The sequence below is a fragment of the Lethenteron reissneri genome, chromosome 33, assembly GCF_015708825.2.
Source record: "Lethenteron reissneri isolate LAM-NWPU_2019-01 chromosome 33, ASM1570882v1, whole genome shotgun sequence".
NCBI lineage: Eukaryota > Metazoa > Chordata > Hyperoartia > Petromyzontiformes > Petromyzontidae > Lethenteron > Lethenteron reissneri.
Window position 1 is genome coordinate 10,163,572 of NC_083811.1, and position 21,300 is coordinate 10,184,871.

General features: G+C 43.6%; 1 protein-coding gene across 13 annotated transcripts in view; it reads left to right on the plus strand.

Annotated features, from left to right (window-relative positions):
• Nucleotides 1-21,300, plus strand: part of LOC133350332 (liprin-alpha-1-like) — a 351,308-nt gene that overhangs the window by 212,523 nt on the left and 117,485 nt on the right. The gene's annotated exons all lie outside the window — the stretch shown is intronic.

Sequence of the window (21,300 nt, forward strand, 5' to 3'; positions counted from 1 at the left end):
AACAAACACCTATGTTTACTGGATTTGAAATGCAGTGTAACTCCTCTTATCCGTAACCCTATTACACTCGGCTCCTATGATCCCTGGGACCTGTATGGTCTGGGAATAGTCATGTTATGTGCACCCCCTTTTATTCCTAGCTACCCACAAGCCATTCTGCAATTGTTTCTGCACTGCATTGCAGAACGGCTTCCTTACTATCCATGTTTTCTTACGGATTCATCAAGTTCATTGGCAAGTTCATCCTATCTGCAATTGTTCTGTGGATAAATGGAGACAATTCATGAGACAACCTCACAGATAAGATCTGGGGATGTTTGTTCTCCACATCACCACGGATAAGATGGGTTCTACTTAATTGCAGTTCAGAAACTCAATGATTTAAAACACAATTGGTGACACCACTGCGTGAAGGCCGTGGGGGGGAGGGGGGGGCAGTATGAATAGAGTACAAACGATCTGCAGTGACGTGAGATGCAGAATATTTCTCATCGGTGTGGCACATGCAGGTTAAGATGAAGACATTTTTTTTTTATTTGGCCGTGCACAACGTGACCAAAACTAAGTCGTACTGATAGGGTCTCGCTTGAGTGCCGGCAGCCGAAATGATGTAGCTTGACAACCTGACCCTCAAGCAAGGCAGAGAGGTATGCAGTTGGCACATCCGGCGCACTCGCAAAAAAATACACATTTTGCCCGCACAATACATTAATGGCATACCCCCCCTCTGAGCCCGAACTGAATTCGGCTTGAAGAAATTAGCGACATCCTGCGTGAAAGTGTCGCCAAGCTTGTGCGGCGCCGGTGAATGATTCCGTTTATGCCGTGCGTTTCCTCGCCGGTCATTGTGTCATCGTGTCGGGCGGCAAAAGTGGCCAGGCACGATGCTCAGCGCCCCACCCGTTCAGTTCCCGAGCAAGTCTGCAATTACACGCTAACAGCACTTGCATGATCAGCCTAACGGTGGACTGGAAAATAAGCTGAGGCCACAGGGATAACTTTACTTTGATGTTGTTCTTTGGAGGTGAATGAAATGTGCGCGAGTTGTTAAACAAGATACACTTAAACTTTGCGGTTTTACGTACTTTAAATGCTGATAAGCATTACTTAATGCATTATCTCAACAATAGTTATTGTATTGTGTTGCGCTATTCTTGGTATACGCTCACTTGGTCATGAATAATAGTATATACACAATGTCTTGAAATATAATTTCACTGTGTTTCTCATTTAAACCCTGTATCTGAGTGCCCCACACTTCATTGCAAGAATGCCATATATCAAGTGAATGTTAATGAATGAATCGGATGTCTGTACCATATGCTGTTCAGTGTGGATCTAATCGCAAGCATCTGTTCACCTCACAAGTGTCCAAATGCTCCCTATTGCCTGGCATTATAGATGCGTATAAAATATCAACCTCCAATGAGCACGTAACGCTGTTTCACTGGAAATCTTTGAAAATATATAAATTGCATACTTGTCAAATGTTCTGTGAAGTTTACATTGTTTTTGCACTTCAAGTCCGTTGTTTTCAAATCATACCATTTTGTGTGTATGTATTTTGAACGTCTTTCGCACCGTACAGTAGCCGTTTTGCTATAGAGCGGGAAAATATACGAGACTGACATCTTTTTTGCGTTCATGGAAAATTATTTTCGCATGGGAAGCAATTTGATTATCAAGAATCTAGATTGCTCTGACATGATCTAGAACATATCCTGGTCTGGAGATGGCATTTTTTAGACACAGCCCTTTACAACAATTACTTCACAGCGATTACACTTTATTTCAGGGTGCATGGAGAAGACAGCAGAAGCTCTCACGTGGCCCACGACCACACATCATCGTGATCACATCATCGTCATCGCACTGTGTGCATAGACCAGGCCTCGGGGAGCCTGCCTGGTTTGATACGTTGATACTCTTAGTTTTTTCGGTAAAGTCACGTAGGTAAAAAATGAAATAAAAATTAATAAAAATAAAATAATAATAAAAATCACGACGTTTCGGAGGCAACACAAGTCTCCGTCATCAGGTGGGACCGTCACAGCCAGATTTGCTGTATCAAGTGAGGCAGGGATTCCAAGATGCAATTTTTGACCTACGTGACTTTACCGATAAAACGAAGAGTATGAATCCTTGCAGTCACGAAAGCTTCAAATCTAGAATTTGATACGTTGACTCGGCGAATGCAGAGTGCTGTCGTCTATGAAACATCCCTTCCAGTACAGAAGCACGGCTGTCTTGCATTGTTGGTGGTCAGAATGCTGAGGTTTATGAGATTGTTTTGGAGCTGCGTAACATCTTCTCGTTCACATTCAGAGTTGTTGTGTGTGTGCGCGTTTTCATTCACAAGTCCCGCGTTGTTGCCTCGTGCTGTTCTCGGGACGTGCTGTGGTCTTATGAGGGAATATTTAAGCCTCTCGTCCTGTCTGCTTACCCATGCATAAAGATGACATGCCTTGCACAAGTGGGTCATTGTGTGTTGTTGTGGCGTGGCTAAATGAATCATCTGTCTTAAGTAGGTTATATTCAGAATGCAGTGCTTGCACTATGATTCTGCAAATGATCTTTTGAATTACACTTTAACTTGGTCAAGTACAGGATCACATTTGTGAACAACATGCACTGTTGGATTACCGACTGTTCTTTCAATCATGTTAACTGTGAAGTTTATTTGTATATTATTTTATTCTTCAAATTTTATTCAAATTGTACTTTTGTCATCATGCCACTGGACAAAGTATATGTTCAGCTCTCTCTTAATGGGCTGTGCAACCCTGTGTAAGCCCTCGGAAAAAAATATCATAAAACAGCTTCTACGATTCATTGGTGCCTTTTTTTAATATGCAAACAAGTGGGCACATTTTTTTACACATCCAGGTATGCAAAACTATTAATTTGGTTGGGAGCCAGACCAATATTATTTACAAATTTTCAGCGGTTGGAATTTCTCCAAAAGAAGTCAACCAAATGTAATGTGGTGGGTTTTTTTTGCATGTCGTTTTCGGTGACCAGGCTAAGACCATCAACTGGCATCACTTAAGAACCCAGTATAATGACTGGTGGTTTTGCCTCAATTTAAAGCCAGGATCTCAGCAGTAGCTCTGACTTGCTGAGCCACCCAACCACATCTGCAATTTTCTTTGAATTTTTGTATTTTTAAATCCTTTATATTAAGTTCACTTGCTTGCTTGCTTGCGCGCTTACGACCGTGCAAATCTTTTGGTCGTTTTTTAACCCACTTCCCGTGATACAATCGAGCTGACATTTTGCACACAGACTCGTTGTGCGTGACAATTTATTTTCGTGAAATTTTTTTTCAAAAATGTTCCACTTTTTAGGAAAAAAAAAATTCATGTTTTATTTAAAATACCAATGTGATAAAAATGAAACTCTTACTAAAGAAAAACAGAAATGAATAATAAAATAAAACCGATGCCACGCATATAAAGGATTTATCGTGAAAAACTTTGTTTTTACGGGTTAATTTTTTATATGATAGCCCTCCTTCTCATTATATCTCTATCGTTAGCATTACAGTGGAGTGGTGTCGCACTAGTTGGCGTATCGCGATATGGACATGGCAACCTAAGTTGGATTCCCAGCCGAAATTGACCATGAGTGGCAAGTTATAGCTGACTTAGTTTCTGGACTACCTTAACCTGCACTAATGAGCATTGTGACATGGCATGAAGGAGGCCTTCATCCAGAAGTGAATTAACAAATGCCCATTAATTTTAATATAACATTTTATCATTTTGTTATTATGTGTTGTGCTTTACTGTTTTATTTTTAAACCCGGGACTCTATTGGGGAAGATAATTGCTGGCTAAGTTGGTTCCTATTTAATAATAAAAGGTTGTATAACATTTCAACATGTTTATACAGTTGTAAATATTGGATTGACCAGGACAGAATTCACGTGTGTAGCATTGGTGAAATCCCATTCTCCCCCATTCCTCAGTGGTGGATCTAGGGGGGTGGGTGAAGATGACTCCCACCACCCCCTCCCCTTCCCTCGAGACCTCAACAATTTGTATTGTGTTGATATTTATCTGAGAAAATGCATTGAATGTGTCTTTTTTTATTGTTAATTTAGAGCCCTACTTAAAAGTCTTGAAATGCGGGACTGCCCCGATACTCCCCTTGGGAAATGTCTAGATCGATCTCCTCTGCACCGTCACCTACCCAGCCGATGCTATGGCTGGTGGACCCAGAGCTGCTGGGTATTGGGGACAGTGGTTTAGACTTGGTGTCCATTTTCTTGCAACATTTTGATGGTATTGCAGCACCAACATTAAACTTTAATTTAGATTTTGCAATTTTATTATCATCATCCTCATCCTCATCTATGGTCAGCCCACTGCTGGATGAAGGCCTCCCAAAGCTGCCATGACGTCTGATAATATTCCCATTTGCATTTACATTTTAAAGTGATCCTCCAATAATTACAAATCCCGCGTGTCTACCCACTCCAGATAATTAATCCGGACCTGGTAGTATGGAGAAATGTTCACATGACATGTATTGCTTTTCCTGCCTGTATGTGTCAACCAATATGTTAAATACGACAACAGCAGCTGCCATTCACCACTAAATGGTGGTGGCATCATCACAGAGCTTGTTCCAGTTCCCGCTGTACGTCTGCATTGTGCCCTAAAATACTGGGCCAATTTCTCAATGCAACACTTGTGGTCCACCATTCCGACAGCGCTCTGTGCTTTATTTACTTGATGGTCTCTGCTCATTATTGTGCCACCAATATACTTATTAAATATACACACCGTCTACCCTGCAACTGGCTAATGCGGCTTAGCTGGCACTGCACTCGCCATGAATTCAGAAATAAATAAATGTTATTGTGTTTTTTTTAACGAGAGCATTTCCATAAGTCCTATTATGTCAACATTTTCCTATGAGAGCAGAAATTTTCAGTTTAATTGGCTGGGGAAAAAAACATGAATTACAGAGTAAACACGCTGGTAGAAAACACCGCCGCACTGTTGCATTTATTAAAGAAAATACCCATCTGCAACGTCCCCTGTGTGCGGTTTATCGACATTGTCCCGGTAATTGAAATACACGCATAGTGAAGCACATGCCTTTCAAAAAGATGAAGCATGATCTAAGATGGCTGGGGTGCAGTGTGCGATGTTCTTGTGTGTAGGAGTGATGGCAAATATCTGGCACTGTGAAGTTATCGCTTTCAATCGCAGTGCCATGCGCACATGCAGATGCTTGTGTGCATCACGTAGAATTACGAAAAAAAGAGCCACTTTCATCTTCTTGGTTCTTTCGGTAAAGTCACGTAGAAGGGAAATAATAAAATAATAAAAATTAAACATAATAAAATCATTCTCACGACGTTTCGGCCACAACGCAATCAGCCGTCCTCAGGTGAAGACCAGGTCTGTCGGGGAGACAGAGTCTGAACAGACCTGGTCTTCACCTGAGGACGGCTGCTTGCGTTGTGGCAGAAACGTCGTGAGAATGATTTTATGTTTTATTTTTATTATTTTATTACTTCCCTTCTACGTGACTTTACCGAAAGAACCAAGAAAATGAATCCCTGCAGTCACGAAAGCTTTAAATCGAAAAGAGCCACCTCTCAGCCTGATACACTGTTGGAGCAATGACTCTTTATAATCATAATAATTACAGCTCTTTTGTCAATCCACTGCTGGACGAAGGCCTCCCTGATGCTGCGTCGGTTATGGGAGTTGTTTGACCGTACTTCGTCGTGCTGGTCAATGCGGGTTTGTAAAGGGGCGGGGGGGGGGGGTGAGGAACCAAGACCGGTTCAGGTATCAATCGCCACCAATGTTGGCCATGGCCGATCGATTTCTGTTTTGTTTGTGTTCATGCTGTAATTGTCACCTTCTTTACAGTCCAATACTCTGCCCACATGCTGGTGCCTGCTTTACTTCCTTCAATAGGTTGCTGTCTTTGTGGGGACATTTTTTTCTTGCTGTTCTTGATTGGTGTTCTGTGGTGAGTTTTCTGACAGCCTCACATGTCTTTTGGCTGTTGGTGAGAATAATGAATTCATGATCATGGCTTTGAGTTTGGAGACACGCTCTTCCTTTACTTCCCTGAGTGCAGTTCTGACAGCGCTGTGGCCTTTTTTTCTCCGTCACATATCCCTACACTACATCGACTACTCTATTAGATGCCAAGGTCTCTGATCTTCTCGTAGTCACCCATATTTTGCCTCGCCTTCGTTCTCTCGCAAATAACTTTCAACATTTTGACTTACATATATCCTGGTCTGTTCTTATATGAGCACATTAGTCACTCTATATTTGTAAAAATATTATCGTCTAAAGTGATTTGTAATTTCTTATTGTACGATGCCCAGCATAAAAATAATCCGCCCATAGGAATTTATGCTGAAGGGAATTTATTATTTAACATTCAATGATGTTTGCACAATATTTTTAGATTTCTCACTTGAGAGTAGTTTTTGCTCTTGCTTGATTGTTGTGCTTCATTTGATTGGTTTTGGGTTTTGTTATTTTGGTTGATACCGGTCTTTCTTGCAAATGGACTCGGCCTGGTCTCTTGAGTTCTCACCTCCTAGGTTAATCAAAATAAACCTGAAACTTCTGCCACCAATGTAATTTTTTAAAATCTTATTTATACTTGACTGGAAATGTCTTGACGACAGTTTTTATTTAACGCAAAGCAAAACAAAGACAAAGATTTCCCATTGAGGTCTTCACACACTTTTTGGGCAAGTGCTGCTAGCAAGCACACGATGAATGCCGGCATGGTTCACTTGATACAGCAAATCTGGCTGTGACGGTCCCACCTGATGATGGAGACTTGTGTTGCCTCCGAAACGTCGTGATTTTTATTATTCTATTACTTTTATTAATTTAAATTTCATTTTTTACCTACGTGACTTTACCGAAAAAACTAAGAGTATGAGGTGGTGAGTGGCCAGCAGCACGCCCGACCGCCTTTGTCTCCCTAGTGGCAATGTTTAGAAACCACACCAGGTACTCATTTGAGGTTGAGTCGACCTAGGGGAGGCCCAGGACTGGTTTAGATAATCGTCACTGGCGTTGGTCTTCAGCGGGAATCGAACTCAGGTCGCCGGGTTCGTAGCGCAGCGCTCGAACCACTGCATTATCACTCTTCACATGCTCCAACACACACTGGCACATAAACGTGTGTTTGGTGAGCTAAAAATAAAAGGGCATTAAAACACTGCAGAAGACAAAATATACACGTTAATCAATGCCTTCGCCAATTGGCTTTTATCAGACTCGATTGGCTTGACAGTTCTGATGAAGACCTATTGACCGAAACATTGACCGGCTCTGCTTTTTGTTCACATCAACGCATTGTGTTCCCCCATAACAGCAAATACCTGTGAACAAAAAGCCTTTCAGATCCAGTCCAATTGTACTCGGGAAAAAAATAGACATTTATTGGTCTCCCAAGATTATGGGTGACATTTAATAACGACGAAGAGTTGTGATTGAGAAAAAATAATGGGCTGCATTGCTGATTTGGTTATGGTTGATCCAGATCTCCCTGTGGATTGACCCTGACCACTTTAAAAAAAGAGGCTCCTGGTATTGTCTCGATTGGCTCACCATCCTCATCAGGCATGATCTATCCACTGCTGGATAAAGGCCTCTTAAAGTCGTCGCTATCCCTCATATTTTGGCAATGTCACACTTCATCTTCCTCTTGTCCACGAGCTGACGTCATTGCTCCATCACTGGAGTGGCCGTCCTCCTCAGGGCAGTTCTCTCATTTAGCCATTCGACCATCACTTCTTGTGATGAGTCCTACCCACAGCTCACCTCCTCCTCTGAACAGTCGTTCTGATGTCTCAAACTTCTCTTTGCATTTCCCAGCTTGCATCTGCCCATCATTCCCTGCATGCTTTTCAGCTTGGGCTCTTGCCATGGCCATGAATAAAGGTCATCCTCCATGAAGTGCAGTAATAGTTTGAAATATTGTTTTGAGAACGCAAGTATATTTGCAATTGTGTGTTATTGTCCTTTTGTGTGTGTGTGTGTGAACGCGTGAAAATAGTGGCGCAGTGGTCAGTGCACTAAACTCCCTTCCATCTGAGTTTGATTCCTGGCTGCGGCTGATATTCACTGGCAAGTGGTAGTGTAATTTGTCCTGAGCATCCCCGAGGTCAACTCATTCTTAAACAAGAACCCTGTTGCAGTGCATTGTGTAAACATCGACATTGAGAAGACGAAGCTGGTTGGCCGTGGTTGTGGCCACACCGCTGTCACGTGCTCTTCTAGCCAGAATAGCTGCTAGCTGACAGCGCTTTTGTCCCATCAGCCGGTACGAATACATGGGGGATGGCTTCGTCTTTGTGTGCATGGGTGCATCTGAACTCATGCGCGTGCAGGTTATTTCCCATTTTCACGTGTGGTATTTTTAAAAAACTGAGTCAGCTGAGCTCCTTCAAGCTGTTTTGAACTGCAGAGAGTAACATCTTCAAAGGATTGTGCAGCTCTATCCCTGTTTGCCTGCTGCGACTTGTGGTTAAGTTGAGCACTCGGAAACATTTTTGGAGCGAGCAGATGAGTATTAATATAATTGGTGCGTGCGGCGTAGCAGGACTTCACAAGGCAAGCTTAGCACACCATATGAGTCGCTCGTTTACTCTGGGAAAACTGGGTATTTTGTAAATGCCTCTGAATGTTACGGCTGCTACAAAGCTTTTACAAATCAAGGAGATTTAATGTTTATGATTACCAACTGTGTTTACTCAACCAAGGCATGTTTAGTCGCCTATACCCGTTTGGTAAGTTTATTACATCATAGAATATGGCATTTTCAGCTACGTGAAAGCAGAAATAGCGTTTCTCAAAGAAAGTACCAGTACTGTACATGTATTTCCGGTTTTACCTCGTTAAACAAAAAAATGTTTAACGAGGTAAAAACTGGGCTATCCAAAATTTATTATGATGCTTGATTCCTTATAAAAACAAATTTTTGTGACGCTCCATTAATGCAACTGTGATATAGCTACATGATTTAATACAAAATTATTGCAGCAATGTCAAATTAAGTGGCACAATAGAACACCTGCTTTTTGTGTTTAGTTTGTTGTCATTCCCTCACACCTCCGATTATCACGGTTGGCTTCGTACGGTGCGAAAGAAGCTCGACGTACGTATATACCCGACCATGACTTAGTAGTTTTTTGTTATTTGTAAAACGTACTTTCAAATTTGTGTTGGACAGCTCTCGACGCGCACCATAAGTATCTGCATGTTTTAGCGCCTTGAATTTGTGGCTTTTGTCTTCACGCCCCCTTCATATTTCACGCCCCCTTCATATTTCATGCCCCCTCAAGGAGGGAATGAGACATGAGAGTGGCGTCGCCAACGCAACTCCTGACCATCTTTCTCTTCCTCGTGGTGATTGTTCGAACGCCATAACCGGGTGCTCGCATTAGGCCGAGCCAACTTATAGGAGGCCCAGACAGAGCATGGAACACCAATTACCATCGGTGTTGTTCATGGCTAGAAATTGAACTCAGGTTGCCAGGATTGCAGCAAAGTGCACTTACCGCTTATCAGGCTGCACACCACAAACACCACACACCACACCGTGCTGTTTCGCACTCTACATTGCACGTGTAAATGCGCCGGTACCGTAAAAATATTACGCGCGATGCAGCCGCGCATATCGAGGTGCACATGCGCAGCAAGAGGAAAACACGCACATGTACGGACGGATACGCTCAGGGCTCCTCTGAGCCCTTCATTCTGCAAAGTCACATGATTGTCACGATCTTGTCGAGTGTTATCCCTCAAGACGACAAATCACCACGATGGCTGCTGTCACTCAGCAGCCCGTTAAGGCAGCGCGCAATGAATCATCGGCGTCGTTTCGCTTATTAAATAGAACCGCAGTGCAGAGTAAACACTCCTGCTGTTGTTGGTTCTTTCGGTAAAGTCACGTAGAAGGGAAATAATAAAATAATATAGATTTGAAACAAACAAAAATTCTCACGACGTTTCAAATTTTTTCAAATTTTCTTGCTGTGGATTTCGCACCTGATGATGATTGCGTGTGTTGCAGTCGAAACGTCGTGAGAATTTTTTATTGTTTTATATTTATATTATTTTATTATTTCCCTTCTACGTGACTTTACCGAAAGAACCAAGAATATGAATCCCTGCAGTCACGAAAGCTTTAAATCAAAACTCCTGTTGTTCTTAAGGTAATAATAATTTTAACAGTGAATGTTGTTTTATTTTTATTATTGTATTATTTCCCTTCTACGTGACTTTACCGAAAGAAGCAAGAATAATACATATTGTGTTACACTGAGTTTCAGTAGAATTTTGGTGCTTGAAATTGTTGCTATTTTCGTTGTAACGGTGTGCGAGTTGCCCTTGGTTCAACGTGCTTTGCAATGCTTGATGGCAACCTTTCACGTTCACGTTTTCTGCGTCCGGGGAAACTCTTTGTCGCCACTTGTGCAAGGTCGCACGATTATATAGAAGCGTGTTTTAGCGACAATATGGAATGAGTTTAAACAACAACAGCAGCAGAAATGACAAAATCTTCCCCGAATGCAGTCGCTCTCGTTTGATCTCGGAGGCTGAGGGCCTCGGTTCGTGTCTTGATGGATGGGCACCGGTGCACACCAGGTGTTGTAGGTTCATTGCTGCTAAGTACCAGTAGGTAGCATTACAGCCAATGGGTACGGCCACCAGATATGAACGGGCCACTCAGTGGACCGAGTAATTTTTGGCGGATTGTCCGTTGAGTCCATCTGTGTGGAATTTTGTACGGTCATATGCTCGTATTTTTTACTTCATTTTTAAATGTAAATCTTTCCACAATAAGACCGCTTGTATGTTTTTCATTGTTGCATGTGCAATTAATCGGTCGGTGTTTATATTGCACTCTTTACATCAATGAAGGTGTATCAAAGCACTTTGCAGAAAAAAAAATTACTTGAACGCCCCAATACTTAGAAAATGTTAGTTTCAAATAACGAAGCATTTTAACCTAGGCAACATTATGTAGGTTAATATGCACCTATGTCCATAAATATATATTTAGTCCTGTATCGTCATGCACAGCGAGATGTGTATACCCGACCGTGTGCCCCCAATATCACAAACATCTGCGTCGACTTTCCCGCTGCCAGGCCCAACAGAAATAAAATATTAATAACAATATTTGTGCCTACATGCATATTGCATTATGCAGTGGGAGGAAAACACACACGAGTATAAACACTCTTGTTTGCACGTGTTTACTTTCTTCCTTCACGAAAATAAACCTCATTGCGCACGCGTATAAACACAACAGTACGTGAGATTATGACTGCTGGAGTTGCTCACGCCGCTGCAATGCATCTGCCAAAAGCAATGAGAATCTCGCCGTGTGTAGTTCATTAGAACGACTGCGTCGCCTAAATCATGCTCATCGAAGCTCACTGGAGAGGGACACTATACCACCTCCGGCATTACGTGCGCGCATAGATTTTCTTAGCCTTCGTTAATTGTTGCAAAGCAAATTCCTTCACACTCGCGATCGTGTTTTGCCTTTGTGCGTCCCTCTCCTTTGTTGGTGACGAACGCATCTCTTGTTTTTTTTTCCCCTTCAAATGTTTCATTTTTTGCAGTCTGACGGCACAAGTAAATTTTCGTTTGGCGATATGTGGAGTTTGTGTTTTGTTAAACGTGTGCAATGCGTTCAGTGCAGCAGTTCCCTTCGGAGTTAATTTACTCTCCTGATTGGTTTGTTTGGTGTTTGTTTGGTTCCCTGCGTTCAAATGAATCATTTATGATGTTTGATTGCGTTCGATGCTGCTTGTGCACAATTCAGTCTGAAACATGAGTTTATAGTGACAAAATGATTGCGTAGCAAAACAATAATCACCATCATGTATTACTTGATGTCGCACCGTGCACAATTCTAAAACAAGTATTAAGAGAACGGAACGTAGAGCCGTTCGTTTAAAAAAAAAATAATTCGGAATAACTCCTCCGTGTATTTTTTCTAACGTCGAGCAAAATTATATTTTGCAATCTTGATTTGAAGCTTTCGTGACTGCAGGAATCCATACTCTTTGGTTCTTTCAAGTAATACAGATTTGGACATTAACCTGATTTGCATTTCACTGATGGTTGCATTGACTTCTGATTTGCTAGATTAAATTTCATTTTCCTTTCATGTCCGTGGCAGATTGCTACAGAACTACCCTGGGACGTCTGAGCTCTGCAAGCAAATCCCCTCTAAACCGTGCTGCATGAAAGCTAAAGCACTTAAGGCCGTTGTATATGCCGCAGTATTGTCAGGTTATTGAGAGGCATCCTACAATCCAGCAGATTTAGTGTCGCCACTTTGATCAATCTTGCCGGGGTCACATTTGTGTCACCATGCATCAGCCACGATTCCCTGTGAACCGACACGTTAGAGGAAATTAAGTGTAAGGCTTGTGTGACCCACGAATACAGCTGAGGAATAGATATTGCCTGACCGCTGGCTGGGGCAGGGTAGACGCATTTGCTTCTCTGTGTGAGTGAGTTACAGCCCCATGGCTTGAACTGTTCCCGACAAAATTTTTTCTTAACTATGTCTAAGAATATGTCTAAGAAGCCTCCAGACAGGGGGCTGGGTAGCTCCGGGATGGGGGGGGGGCGGTTAATATCTATCATATCAGAGCAGTGAGGCAGCAGTGTTGAGATCTTCGGTTTGAATTTGGAGAGCCACCTTTGTTTAAAACCGTGTTCGTTAAGCACAGTGAGTTGATGGTCTCCGCCACCTGCCCATTAATGGTTGCATTGAAAATAGAAAAAAAATCACGTTTACTTCGGTTTTGCACGTATACATATTTTTTCCGCTCTAAGGAATTAGAAATTGCTTTAGATTGATGGCCAATGAAATCTATCTGCAGGACAATACATAGGACTGCATAAGTAGTTACCCGATGCTGTTTTCTCATGCAGGGGAGTTGCACTTCTAGCTGTGAGTTTGATTGGAAGTTTTGTTGTCTCATTACACATTACTGATTGCATAAGCAACCGTTTTTCATATATATACAAAACCCTACTCGTTTCCGATGGGTTACTCTCCGCAACCTTGTGACCTGGACATAAATATGTACAGTATATACTACAGGAATTTCATTCTAACTACCATTTAGTCCTATCATTGCGACATGTTCAGCAACACAACTACCACTTTGTGGTAATTTTACCCTTTTGGCCCCGCCCCCCTCCCTCCCGATACGTTCCATTCATTGGCTACCACATTCTGATGAGCCTCCCCCCTCTCCTCCCCCCTCAACTCGCTTTTAAGGGATTACATCTTGAATCATTGCCTCACTTGATGCAGCTAATCTGGCTGTGACGATCCCACCTGATGACGGAGACTTGTGTTGCCTCCGAAACGTCGTGATCTTTATTTTATTTTATTTTTATTCATTTTGATGTTTTACCTACGTGACTTTACCGAAAAAACCTAAGAATATGAATCCTTGCAGTCACGAAAGCTTCAAATCTAGAATTAATTTGACAGTGGTTATTATATGGGGAGACTGCCCCAGTTATAGGACTGTGGAATTTAAGCCACTGCCCCCGAGTAAATATATGCAACGTGTCGTGCCTTTTTGAGCAATGGAAACATTTCAATTCTTACTCGTGTAACATTTTAGGTAACGTTAAGTTCCACCCTGACTTTTGCTCGTGACCTTTGAGCTGGATATGAGCCACTGTGACAAATTGAACCCGTGTGACAAAATTCGTACAAACTCAATGACAGCGTTGTATCTGTGACTTTAAAATTAAAATAATACATACAAATTTAAATATAATTATAATATGGACACTGTGCCTGTGTGTGCATGTTGAACCCCTTTCCCACCGTATATAGCCAACTGTGCTAATGGGAGGTGTGCGGGGGAAGACAAGAAACTAAACACAAAAAGCAGTTCTAAAGAAATTAATCGGCCACACCAGAAATACAGTTGCTGTGTTTGCTGTTTTCCTATAACGCCGTAGTTGCGTTTCTGAAGAAAAGAGCATGATGGTAAAATCGCGTTGTTATAATAAAAAAAAGTATAATATAGGGTAAAGCATAGTCCACGATAACGCGTGAGATGCGCCTGCAGGCTGGACAAAGGCTGAGGCACATGGGTCGCATCTAGAAGCATCCAGCAGCATCCAGCAGCATCCCACCTTGTGCGATGCTACGCCGAGGCAGCCGTACAACCTCTTATTCCTACTCACGCGACATAGTTCTGTTCACTCAATCGCGTTATAGCCAATCCGCGTTATAAAAACACGTTTCCACTATATATTCATCGCGGTATATCCAACTCGTGTTACGAAACACACGAGTTAGAGGAGAACAGACGGGTACGTGTGCCTGTCATCGAATCGCCCAGAATATTCCTCATCTCCTCCCATCTCAGAAGCTAAGCAGGCGGAGGGGGGCGGCCTGGATAGTGCTTGGATGTGGCGACCATCGTGTACACCGAGTTGACGTTGGGGTGCTGTGGAGCTGTGCTAGGGCGGTGATCAGCAGAGGGCGATGCAACAAAATGCATTGTTGTACAGGGATTCCATGCTCCCTGCTTCACAAACTTCCACTGATCAGTACGGTGAAGTATACTCCAAATATCTTTATTACTCGCATGGCTTAGGGAGGCTCTCATCCAACGGTGCACTGACAAAACGGCTTCGCCGTAGTAAGTGAGCATGCGTAACAACACCAGCCACCAATCACCACGAAGTGGCGGTGACGTCACCATGGTACCAGGCCACGTGCACCCTGAACCGGTCTTTGGCCTCCCCTAGGTCAACTCAGCCTCAAATGAGTACCTGGTGCGATGTGTAAACATTGCCACTGGGGAGACAAAGGCGGCCGAGCATGGTGCTGGCCACCAACCCCCTCGTGTGCCGTGCCGGCCTTCATAGGTGCTCGCTAACAGCACTTGCCCCTGCAGTCTGTTAAGGCTATACGGGGGATCTTTTGTCTTTGTGTGAGTATGCACACAAACATTCAGCATTATTATTCCTTGGTTCTTCAGCTCTCTGCCCAGATGTATGTGTATGTGTGTTGAACTTCTTTTGCAGCGTACGTAGCCAACCGCGCTAATCGGATGTGCCGAACGACAGAACATCCACGTCAATGTAGAGTGCTGGAAGATAAGAGGGGGGGGGGGGGGGGTGGGAGTTCGAGAAGCGCAAATGCAGTTAGGTGCTGCATAGCCGCGTCTGTATCCACCCCGGCCAGGCGCGGCGATCTGCAACGCTCTTAATGGGAAGAAGCAGGCATTTCCCAGCTGCTGATCGCTATCACGTTGCCAATACGGCGTTGGACACGGCTTGGCACGTAATAAAGTGTAGCGCACCCTGCCTGCTGCTTATCAGCTGTCCCCTGACCCAGCAAAGTCATGTCCTGCACTTCCCCTCGAAGGAGAGGCGAGACGCACAGATTATGGTTTCGCATTTATTCCAGACCAGCATAACCTGTCATGCAGTAGTAATCCCTTTGAAATCAAACCTAAAAAAACCAAACCCTGTCTTCCCTGCATTGGTACGGAAAGCAAGTGACAGTGCAGACGTGGACAAGCCGAGCACCTGAACGCCTTGAAAGTGTGTAATTTAGTAAAGTCGCGTAGAAGGGAAATAATAAAATAAAATAAATAAAACATAATTAAATAATTGTGAGAATTATTTTATAAGGTTTTATTTTTATTCTTTTATTATTTCCCTTCTACGTGACTTTACCGAAAGAACCAAGAAGATGAATCCCTGCAGTCACGAAAGCATTAAATCGAAATTTACGTGTAATTTAGTTTTTGATATGCAGGCGTTTTGGATGGGAATGTTTGGGGAATTTGTTGGTTCGATGCTTGCTGTCCTCGGGAAGCACAGAGTTGCCTGCCCGAGGCAGCTCAAAGGGCCTGCCCTGCTGGAGCATTCGTGTGCGGTACAGGTTTGTCAGAGGTCGCAATCGGGTACCCGATACCCGTTCCCCCCCGATACCCGGCGACCCGTACCCGGCCGGGAATGGGTACGGGTACCCGTTTGCGACCCTGGTGCGGCTGGGTACGGGTAGGCTGTGAATCACTGGTGAGTCACCGTTTGTCACTCATTTCTCAACGTCTTGTCTCTTCTCACAATTCAAGTTCCTAGAATCAACCCACCCGCGCCTGCAACATGGCTTTATCCCAGAGGTCGCAATCAGGTACCCAATACCCGTACCCTACCCGTACCCGGCCGGGTACGGCCGGGTACGGGTACCCGTTAGCGACCCTGATGTGGCCGGGTACGGGTAAGGAATCGGAACCCGTTTGCGACCTTTGAGGTTCGTGCTTCAATTGTCAGCTGCAGCTTGGCAGGAAGCGAATGTCGAGTTTAAATGTCAACAGTCATTTGGCAGCATGTGATTCGCCCTGCTGTGTATATAATTGCGAAGTAAATTCGAGGTGAATGTTTTTAACTTTGATCTTTTGTCTCTTTGTTCAGCGGCGAGTAAAATATCCTCCACCGCAGCCTTTTTTACCCAATGATATCCTGGTCTGGGACTCTAGGAAAATGGTTGGCACTTACATTTGGGTGTTTAAGGGACTGCCGGGTGCATGTGGCCAGATGCCATTTGTTTAAAGGATGTGATATCCTCTCATTAAACCACACCATTTAACACTGATAATTATCACACAATCACAATTAATCACAATGGCTCAAAAGGGTGGCAATGTTGCGTTTCCAACTGTCACAGATTTCCCAGCATCCATTCCACTTTTTAAAGTACGGTAGATGTCTTCCGAAATCTGTCAGTGTTTTCATCACTCAAAGGTGGCAACCCCGGTTGTATACATTGGCAAACCACTGTTAGAACATCACGTGGCCCCAAGAAGATAAAGATTGATTCGAAACGATTTACTGCGCCGACATTTGCTGCATTGCTCTTTATGATGCGCCGTTGACGTTCGGGACGGTACATCCATGGCGGTGTTTGTTTTGTGATGTAATTCATCGCTCGCTCAAAGTGCCGGCACCAGTGAACACAACCATTTTCATACAATAACATAGTTGTGTAATGGACATAATGCCTGCAGGATGGCACCGTGCCTGCCTCGCAATTGAATGGTTGTAATTTTGCGTTCCAGTCGGGGGTCCACTCAGCACCGAGTTAAAATGAAGACCACATCTTCTTGGTTCTTTCGGTAAAGTCACGTAGAAGGGAAGTAATAAAATAATAATAATACTAAAACATAATAATAATACTAAAACATAATATTTAATTATGTTTTATTTTTACATAATATTATATTTTTACATAATATTTTATTATGTTTTATTTTTATTATTTTATTACTTCCCTTCTACGTGACTTTACCGAAAGAACCAAGAAGATGAATCCCTGCAGTCACGAAAGCTTTAAATCGAAGACCACATCGTGAGACGTTCACAGCAGTTGTCGTGCGGATGGACTTGACCTCACCAAGATAAATTTTGAATTTGTACCTCTGTCTCAAAGGTTCCAGCAGGGAAACACCGCATTTGGCTGACAAATAAATATATGGGCAGAGAGATGCATTTACTTGTAAAAAAAAATATTAATCACTAACTCTAATTCGGGTTTTTGTTTTATGGTATTGGTGAAGTGGTTAGCACACGGCACTGAGTCCAACCACCCGAGTTGGGTTGGTGGCCACGGCTAACATCGGTGGCGTGAGACATCCATACCGGTCGTTAGTCCCTCCTTCACCAACCGGCACTGACCAGCAAGGTGAAGTATGGTCAAACAACCCCAACGACCAAGACACACAGGGAGGCCCTCATCCAGCAGTGCATTGACAACGTTTTTTCAATTACGGTCACTTATGTGTTTGTGATATGAAACTACAATTAATTAAGGCTCTAGCGATCATTCGATTATGTGTGGCATCTGTTCAGGAAGTATTGCTTATTACGTGGCAAAAAGTTGGACTGTTTTCACCATCTGGCCAGGCATTATGCGAGATGACTGCAGAGGTAGGCGAAAGAGATGCACATCCGATGTAAACGTTAACAGTGATTGAACAGCTGGTACTGAGATCCAAAACAGCAATACAATTCGCCCGCAGGTGCCTGTGATGCAATTGACATGTGTTGTTTGATCTAATGCTAAGTTTAGCAATGATCTTATCGAATGCTCTTTGTGCGGACATCAATTCGCTCTGTTTGTGTCTCTTCGTCGGTTGAATCACTTCATCGCAAACGAGAGAGCAACGCCTGCATTTAATGTTGTAATTCAGCATTGTTACTGACTTTGCCCACAATAAGAAGGTGTCCAAAAGTGAACGATGTAAACTACCGTGTCGGCGTGTTTCTGATGTATGTCGACTCGGTAAAGTGCCGAAGAAGCCAAACGGTGCCCAGTTGCAGTGCTTCTACTGCTGCTCGTGTTGTTTGCTGTTTAAGGTCACGGCGTGATGCTTTGGTCGCCACTATGTATTCACCGGAGGAAGCAAGCGCAGTGTGGAGACGCTTCGCAGCCATTGTCGCAGCTGGAGAGTTTCCAGTTCAATCGTTTGTCTGCGGAAAGGACATTCTGTTAACCGTTATGCTTGGGCTGGATTGGGCAGACTACCCTAAAAATGAAACTTAGACTTTCACCAAAAGCCACGCAGCATCTCTCCGGCAGCTGGTCATGCGACAACGATTGGCCATTCACTCGGGAAATCTTCCAAGCGTGAGCTGATGTATAAGAATATTTGCTTTGGGCACACCCAGGAGGTGGCCTAGGGCTGCGTGCAGAGTTGTCTGTTGGTAAGACGGCAGCCTCCACCTACGGTTGCGCACAGCGTGACGTAAGCCACCTGCGCAGAGGACCCGGTGTTTGGTAAATTGAGTCTGTGATAAAACCCGTGATTCCACGGAGCGATGGAAGATGAGAGAACATTGAGGCGCATTCTCGCGTCCTAGCGTCCTCGCGTCATGAGTCTCTGTGTGCCCGAGCGCTGTATTGAAGGACCTTAAAGACGATGGCGGCGGTGGAGGAGAATGTGTGATTTTTTTGTTGCTGTTGGCTCAGCGCCGTGGTGCGGCGTCACCTGGAGAAATCTTGTGAACGCGAGCGTGAAACCTTTAGAAGCCCCGGGCCAAAGCATGGGGGGCTCGCGGGTTCCCACTGTGAGGCCCCCCCCTCCCCTCCCTTGGGTCCATTCTGTGCATGGATTGCTCCATGGGAGCGGACCTCATTGTCATTGGGTTGTGGAGCATTGCAGAGCTACTGGCTCATGGGCTGTGGTCGCAGTCGTGCTGACATTGACCTTTATACACACGCCTGCACACACACGCACACGCCTGCGCACACACATACACGCCTGCACACACACGCGCACGCCTGCGCACACACACACGCCTGCGCACACACGCACACAAAGAACATGCGCGCACATGTGCTTGTCATTTTTCTCTCCCTTGTAAAACCACTTGCTATTTGTGTTCATTCTATTGCATTACAAAGTATAATGAAATAATTGGTGCCATTTTTGGATCCACTACCAGATGAAGGCTTTCCGTGTATTGGTCATGGGTTTTGTATTTTATTATTATTATACTTCACCACACTGGTCAATGTGAGTTGGAGAAGTGGGAAGTCAGGGGTAGGGCTAGTTCATGTATGGATTGCGACCGATATTAGCTACGGTCGGGAATTGAACTTAGTTCGCCAGGTTCCCCATTGCAGTGTGTGCTAACCATTGTCCTGCTGGGTGAAATCACGTGTGTAATTTCATATACACCTGTGGAGCCATGTTTCTGGGCAGATATGCAGGATACATGCCTGTTTAGCCATCCGTTCTGACGGCTGAGCAATTGAAATGGGCTGAGTAAACAGCATAATCTGGTGGGTAGTAAGTACCAAAGCGACTTAGGTGATGTTGTAAGCCATGGAGCCAACATAAATTATGACAGTATTATAATTGGAAATAATTTCCTTCAGGTGCCATTGTGAACAGAGGTGCCAAACAGCAAAACGGGCAACACGATCATTAAAATAATGTGAAAGTTTTAACTTTTATTAGTCCATAAAAATGGAACATTAGTGCAGTGTCATCACACGCAATGATAATAAGCGTTAAATAGTTTAACTTTTTTTTCCTGCAGGTATTATGAACAGATTTGTGGGTGTAGGTTTCCTGGATTTCTGAGGCTCAGAGGGGGCGGTGTGTCAGAGTGATGCAGCGATGGTAAAATCAAACCACGGAATGACTTCTATTTGCCGGAATCTTTTTCGCCAGTGCGATGTCGAAACGTTTCAGGATTTCAATCTTTCCCGTTGCTCACGCCCGCTCTCGTGTGCGCTCTGATTATTCTCCCGTCACTCTTATTCCCTCACGCGGTCCTTCATTCTTAGCGGCGGTGGTGCTGTTTTAATAGCCTAGGGCTTGGCACCGGGGTATTTGTCACTGTTTATGGGCATTCGAATTCATTTATTCCAAATAATGGGGAGGGCATTTTAAATGTGATCAGCAGCCATCCCCGGTGTATTATTAAGCATTTCTTTGCTAAATTCCGTACACATTTTAACGGCAGATGTTTAAATGCTCTGACCCGAGCGCTCGTGCCGAACAGCCAAATGGCATGAGAAAATATTGTATGTCAGTGACGATTGCCATTAGTCTCATATTTCTAGCTCGGTTGCTGGAGCAGCAGGACTTTCAATGATGATGATGCTATGAGTATATATCTTAGCTCTGGTAAACTCAGCCCATACTCCCTCCAAGCTGCACTGCTCAGTAAGAAGTCAACATTGGTTGCCTTTTCAACATGCGAGCAGCTGCCATATAAATGTACAATGATCTCCACTGGCTATAGACCACCAATGTAGATAAACACCATCTAAAAACATGTCAGCTCAGCAACACATTTTTATTTTAACAGCCAAAAGCCACAGTGTCTACTTGTTAAAATTTAGTGATGGATTGACGCATATTACCATCGGTAGCCCCAAGCGAGTGATGGAAACTCTACATTTCCATGGAAGTGACCTCTTTTCCTACAGTATGAACACAGTTTTCTTCCCACGAAATGGTACGAATTATTCTGAGCTCAGAAAGAGAATGGGCCTGGTTAAATGGAACCAACACGAGTTTGGTCAGTGACGCGGCCCAGCATTAGCATGTTTGCCACTTTTCGATTTAAAGCTTTCGTGACTGCAGGGCTTCATCTTCTTGGTTCTTTCGGTAAAGTCACGTAGAAGGGAAATAATAAAATAATAAAAATAACTATTTTATTATATTATATTATTTTTGAATGTTATATTTCTTTTATTATTTCCCTT